Source organism: Cryptomeria japonica, chromosome 9 (genome assembly GCF_030272615.1).
Source record: "Cryptomeria japonica chromosome 9, Sugi_1.0, whole genome shotgun sequence".
Classification (NCBI taxonomy): domain Eukaryota; kingdom Viridiplantae; phylum Streptophyta; class Pinopsida; order Cupressales; family Cupressaceae; genus Cryptomeria; species Cryptomeria japonica.
In genome coordinates, this window is record NC_081413.1 from 123,795,367 (window position 1) to 123,803,116 (window position 7,750).

Consider the following 7,750-nt stretch of genomic DNA (forward strand, 5'->3'; position numbering starts at 1 on the left):
GGTGCCCCTGTCCCTACCCTATTTTGGGGTAGGACCTTTCTAGAGAAAGCATTGTGGGTTGTGCAGTGAGAGAGAAATCTCCCCAATGTTATCCCATGATGAAATTTAAATCCTTCAAATATGTATTTAAGGGTCATTCATCCTCTCATTTTCATAAGCTGGATAAGTGGGAAATTCATAAGTGATCAAGTGTTCAAGAGTATTCAAGCATTCTTTTCTAGCATTGAGCATTCTCAAGTCTCCCTTCAAGGCTAGGTGTTGTATTCAAGTCAAGGATTCAACCATTGAAGAGGAGATTGCTTTCAACATTCAATTCCACATAATCATTTCTATCAACATTGCTACTACAACCTCCCTTGAGGTGATTTGCAATTCAGTCTTTCATTTACATCTACTTGCAAGTACTTTCTTTCATTACTTGGTTAATTCCAAAACTAGGGTTTGACCTAAAGGAAAACCCCCAATCCCAACACATTTCCCTCTTTTTTTTTTTGTGTGTGTAGGTTGCAGTTGCACAACTATACTTTTAGATTCAGGCTTCATTTGCAAAGGTGGAAAAACCCTTTTCATTTCGCAGATTTTTTGGAGGACCGTGTACATTCCCACCACGATCCAGACAAATTTTTGTCAAATTTGTAGGGCGACTTTGTCTCGATATTTTACTGCCAAACCTAGGTGCACAGCTTCATCCCATATTCAGATCTCAAGTTATAATCGTTTATTTGTCACTTTTACACTACATAATTCAATCAATTTCCTTTCTAAATAAAACAAAAAGAAATAAAGGGGATCATCATAACATCCTTAATTCATTCAAAATTCAATCTATCATCTTTGTGTGGAGATTGGTTCTAGTGAATTACCCCTTCTCTTCGTAATGTAATGGTGAAAAGTTCTTGAAGGATAATCAATAGTTAAACTCTCATCTCTCTTTGAGGGAAAGGATTAGTGTTCCTCTTGACCTATCATTCACCATTTTTCTAGCATCACAACAAGTTTGGTAGCTTGTTCTAATTTGGGATCGGTTCTTTCCTGTACTCTTTGAATTTGTTCATACATCATTTCCTTTCTTTGAGTAGAAATTTCCTTAGGTCATGGCTTAGCCTTGGTTTGATCAGGCTCTTGTACATGATGTACTTTCCTATAAGAAGCCTCCTCCCTTTGGATAGTGAGTTCTTCTTGTCGCCTCTCATTTTCTTCATTTTTTGCTTCTTTCTTGTCTTTTCTGCTACTTGGTTCAGTGCTTCTTTCCATGAGTCTTCGTTATGTTTTTTCTTTTCTTTGCATTGAGGTTTTTTATGGTGATCTTGCTTTTGCATAGGCAAAACATATTGTCCATATCCAAGTCTTGTTTTGTCTTTTGCAATTTGTGAATGAGGTTGTATGGGTTCTATGATGCCTTCTTGGAACTTTCCAATAGATCCTTTTCCTTTGTATCCCATTCATTGCATGATCTAGAACCCATTTCCATATTGTCCTATTGGTATGGCTACTTCTAGGGTAGCAGCTCTAATTTCTTCCTCATCCTTGTATAGCCAGCTAAGGATGTGTTTGTCTTCTGATTCTTCAGCCAGTGTGCCTATTTGGATAAATTTACCATCAAACTTTATGATGGGTTGTGTTGTCTAATGTCTTGATCTGGAAGGGTGCCCATGAGACCTTGGTGAAGTTGGAAACTTAGATAGACACAAGGGTTCAAAAGAGTACTTCCCCCATGCCTTGGTCCTTTATTTTCATCTTTTTCTTGAATTTCATGGATAGGGACTTGAGTTCTTCTTGATGGTTGGATGATGAGGAAGCTTGAGCCTCCTTGTTGTGTGGAACCAGACTATCTCGAGCTGCCCCCATAGAATTGTAGTACTGAAAAGGGTTAGTATCTGCAGAGATTGAAACTTCCTATTCATTGTAGGGGAACTTGAGACATTGATGGTATGTGGAAGGTATTGCTTGGATTTCATGGATCCATGGATGACCCAATAGTATATTATATGTGAAGTCTATGTCCAAGACTTGGGACATTGTGTCTCTTTGTATATGACCAACCTGAATGGGTAGTATCACAGTTCCTTTGGATTATCTCTCTTCATCATCATAGCCTTTGATAGTGATTTTGTTTTTGGGATCAATAGCTTTCTCAAATAAGCCCAATGCATAGATAAGCTTTAGATTACATATATTAAGACCAACTCCTTCATCTATTAATACTCTTTTTACCTGATGTTTATAGACTAAGACCTCGATATGTAGTGGGGTGTTATGCAGATGACTCAAGGAGACATCATTGTGTTTAGAAAAATATATGTTGTGTGGCACCATCATATGGGCCACCATGGCTTGGAATCGATCAATATGCAAATCATTTGGAATGGTTGTTTCAACAAGATCTTTCTCCAAGATATCCTTGTGTTTTGGTGAAAGTTTGAGCAAATCAATTATTGGCATCTGAGTGGGTGTTCTCCGTAGTTGGTCGACCAAGTTATATTGAGTTTGGGGGAGAGTTGTTGTTGTTGTTGATGCATTCCCCTTGAAGACATATCTCTGATCTCTTGTTGTCACATTTATCAATGCATGTTATTGTTTGTCTTTGATTTTTATGATATTCACTTGATTGCCATATGCCGATATGTGATTGATGGTTTTTTCGTATATGTGATTGATACGAGCTCCTTTGGTGTTGTTTGATGTTGACGCTCCTCCCTTGTCATAATTAGGAAGAGGATTTTTGAAAGCTTCATGGTCACCATTGGTTTTATGACCATCGATCATTAGATCTCCCTTGTCTATCATATCTTGAACTAGGTTTTTCAACTTCATGCAATCATTTGATCTATGCCCCTTGTTTCTATGATAATCACAGTAATGTGATTCATTCCGTAATGGTGGTTTGAATTGGGGTTCAAAGTTTCTTGTGGCTGGCAATGTGATTATCTTATTTGCCAAAAGCTCTTGAAATGTTGATTTCAAGGTTTGTCCTAATGGTGTGTATATTCGTCAATATGGGAAAGCATTAGCATTGCCTCTTTGATTTGTGTTGTTCCCTAGATTGTTGTTGTTGTTGTTAGATGTTGAAGTTCCTTGGTTGGTATTTCATTGATAAGTGTTAGTGCCTTGATTAAGACTTCTTTGATCATTATTGGATGGTAGGTTTCTCGATAAAGTCAACATGGGTTGTTTAGACTTTACATTATTGGAATTGATCACCCCATCATTAAAAATGTTTTTGTTTCTTGTCCAAAATCTGGACTTGTCTGAGTTGTTATTATTGTTTTGTTTGTTAAAGGTGTTATTGTTTGACGAACTAACACCTTCATTAAAGAACTTCAAGGTTCCTTTCTTGATGGAAGCTTCCTCTATTTGGATACCATTCTCTATTAATTTTGCAAAAGATGGTATACATTGTAGTTTGAGATGATAACTCATTTCACTATTTAGATTGTCTATGAACATTTCCATCTTTTCCTTTTCAAGTACATCTCATGGGTACCTTGTGACCATGCGCCTCCATCGCTATAGAAACACGATGAATGTTTCATTGTTCTTTTGTTTTGTATTGCATATGTTAAGTATGGTGATCACGTGTTGGATAGTATAGGAGTATTGTGTTATGAATTTACTCACCAACTCATCAAATGATCTGATGGGAGGTGTGAGATTTGACAACCACTCCATTGATTTTCCTCCCAAACTTCTTGGGAATAGTCTCATTAAGTATGTGTCATTGTGAGCCAACTCTAAGCTCATAGTACAAAATTCCTAAACGTGATCATGGGGATCACTCTTACCATCGTATTCATCATATTTTGGTATATCTGAACTTGGGGAAAAGGTACCATGTTTAATATTCTATCAAAAGGATAAGGACAAATATCATCTAATGAGTATCTTATCGTGGTTCCTTGTTGCATGTCCTGCATTTGTCTTTCAAGTGTTTGGAGTTGTTGCATAATAATATCTAGGGGTGCATTGGTCCTTCGATGGGGAGTTTCTTCTCGTTCATTAAGATTGTCCCGATTGTGGGTATTGTCTTGTTCATGTGTGTTATCTTGTTCATGGGTGTGATCTTGGTTGTGTATATTTTCTTGATCATGTGTTTCCTATCCTCTTAGGTGTTCTTGATTGTAAGTATAGTTCCTTGCCCTTATTTGTGAAATTATCTCATCCATATTCCTTAAGTTTTCTGTGTCAAAATCCTCAGGAATATTGACTCCTTTACTAGTTAGCATGAGTAGATATTTTTTCTTATCCGATTCTATGAGTTTTTGGAAAGCAACATTCTCTTGACATTCTTGGAGAAGCTCTTCGGTGATCATGTTTCTTCCATATTTTCATATTCATCAAAATGATTGGTCTCCCTACGACTCATGCTTGATTTTGGCTATGATTCCTTCTTTTTATTTCTCTGAGATCGAGTGACAATGGGCATTAATATATCTCTATATTAGTGAATTCTTCTTCTTCTATTGGAGTTCTCGGTGATGTTGGTGACTTAGGTTGAGCTTCATTGTAAGTGATAAGAAACTTTGGAAACAAGGCAGGATTAATCCTTCCTCCTCTATTAAGGCATTGGTTGAATGCTGCTTTCTTAATGTAAGCCCTACTTCTCAAAGGTTCTTTGTCAAATTTGTTGGTTTTTCCTTGGATATACAACCACATATGATGCAAGAATGTGCAATGTGATTTAAAGAGTTGACAGTTGATATAGAGAAATTTACTCCTCTTGATAAGTGCCTTAGAACTAGGTTGTCTCTTCTTCAACTTAGTCTTTTGATGAATATTTCTTCTCAAAATATGGGAAGTGGTCATACATAAATGATCAACGTTGATGTTGATGTTGGATATGGGTACTTTGTCTTGGATACTCAAGTCTACTTGTCAAGTAAAGGTTTAGTTTGATTTGCCCTTACGACAAAGTGTTCCAAATGATATGAGTCAAGTTTCACAATGTAGAAACTTAATTTGACAACTTGAGATCTTAACTAGGTATTGTTTTGATAGAATTTGTTGGATGGTGAAACCTTTGATCACTGTCTTGATACTCCTTAATCTTGTTGGATGAAATCTGATCTCAATATAGTTGAATATTTGATATCTCTTTCTAAGGGTGCTTAGTTGGATTTGGAAATTTCTCACTTATGATCCTTCTTTGCAATTTTGTTAGATTTGTCAGAGGACCTAAAAGGGTATCCGAAAAGGTTGATGAAAATTTCACAAGGTGGTTGGTTTGCTCTCTGTTTTTTTCCAATCTTGATCATGTGCTAGAACAGAGCCCCGATGCGCTAAAGGATGCCCCCAAAGCACTATAGAATGATCCAGATACGCTATGTTGCTTCTCAAATGCGCTATTTTCTACTGTTTGATAACACAATTTTTGAATTGGTTATGCGCTAATATGTCCCTTTGAGGTGCTAATGTTTGGTGCAAATGGGCTATAATATGTTTCAGATGCGCTAGGTTGATGCTCCTATGCGCTACAAAGATGTTGGTAAGCGCTATCTAAGTTTTCACCAATGTGATATTGTAGACGTATAAATCTGACCACTTTCCTAAGTGAATATTTAATATTGATTTTAACCTCATTCCTCTATTTAATTAATTTCTCCGCATTCATCTACTAGATTAAATAAGTTACTCAATTTATTTAATTAAGTTCACGTAAGCCTTTTCTAAGTGATTTATTTAATTAATTCCCCTTTCTCCCCTTTTAATTAAATTTACATTTAATTAAATTGATCCTTGCAAGTAAATAAATCTAATTTATTTATTTAAATCCACCACTTGTATTTATGCAAGTTGCTTCTATTTTTGTTGAAATAAAGTAATTTATTTTAATTAAAATTCTCCTCCATCCACTTGCATTTTCCTACATCTCCTAGTTGCCTCTTAAACCCCCTTCTAGATTCTTCTAATCAATTTTAATTTAGCCTAATCCATCTCCTAAATATTGTCACATCCCTAAGCAAAGAGAAGTCACTTCTAAAAGCCTTCAAAGTCTTTGAAAACCATTAAAGGCTCTTACATAACCATTAGTGGTTAACTCAACCTTCTTGCATGATTAGATATTTTCTCTCTAACTCAACCCTCATCTAACCCAAGGGTCTCATCAAGCATTCATGGCTTTAACCTTGGTTATCCTATTAACCCTTGCACAAGAGTTTACCCCTTGAGTAAAAACTTTATCCAATGGATAACCCTAGTCTAACCTTAACCCTTACCTCCTAAAGTAACCATCATGTCTTCTCCAGCATTTAATGCTTCTTTCATCTCCTCTCAAGCAACCTCTTGTTGACAATTCTCACTATTTCATTGGTAAGAATTGTAAACATGGATTGATTAACTTTCAATCCTGGCCCTTGTTAAGATTATTCAATCTTGACCATCCATTGCCCTATTTTCCCTTTAAATAGAGCTCTTATTCTCTCATTTGGGGATATCCAAGTTTCATGCATCTAACTTATAGTCATTTTACTTAGCATCTAGCCTCTCTTTGCTAAAACACATTAAGCATTTAGAAGCATTTTTAATATCATAGCATATCCATGTTAGACTAGTATATCTTGTTAGGATAAGATTACTAATCTTTATCATAGCATCATATTCATACTAGTTTAAATCATTCTAGTTTCAATATTATATGTGTTCTAGGAATGCATTCATACTTATAAGCAAACATCACTCATTCTTGGAGTTGTGATTCTTAAGTCACTTTGCTCAGTGATATGAGAGAAAAGAGATTGACTTCAAGGATCTCGTGAGATAGAGAACAATGGAACACCCCTTGGGAAGTTGATCTATTCAATATAGCTCCTATAACTTGCACCAAGAGTCTCATTGGTGTGTGGAAACTTTGAAATTAGACTTTTATGTTTATGTTGTCCACATTTCCCGCACACAGATATTGATCATGCACTAATTTGAGTGATGAAAGCGCTAATTATTGGTTGGAATGCATTATCTGATGGTCGATATGTGTTAGGATGTTGTTTGTACGTGCTAACTGTCTTGATAACTTTGTTTTGATGATTTTGCTGAGATGTTGAGAAATGATTTTTGTGTTTTGATAGATGATTTTCTGATAAAATCATTTGAAAACATAATAGATAGAAGTAATAATGGTTTGTCTATGCTAAACAAATAGTGTATTCTCTTTTGTGGATGTTTTCACTGGTTTGGATACAATAAAAGACATATTAGATAGACTCTTTACTCAAGGGTCATTGACAATATCATAGCCCACTAGTCTCGATACTCTGTCAGCTCAAACAACCTTGTCACCCCCTAGAGGGTGCCCATTTTTTTGCCTTTGTCTAGAATTTAACCCAAAGTGAATTGCTTCACAATTGAGTAGTTATCTTGGGAGATATATGGTGAGTGATCTTGGGGGTAGATTCTTCCCTACCATTGCACTATGATATTGCCAATGTTTGGTAACTGACTTAGCTCAAAGTTTCTAATGCTAAGGTTTATAATCAGGCTTCCATTCGGTCTTTAGTGATAAACTCCCTCAGGAGGCTTCCCAAACTTTAGAACAAAGGCTTTATGTATCTTAAAGATAGTGGGGGAAGGCTAATCGTTGAGCAAAACCATTGGAGAGGATTTTCATCAACCTCCACATTTGATTATAGTGGGTTGGAATACTTGGCAATAAAGTCATTTCCCACTTAGGTCATTCCCCTCTCACCGGCCTTAATGGTGCCCTAAGGGAAACTCCAGAGGATAGGCCTTCTAAAGGTGTTAATGCATGAAACTGAAA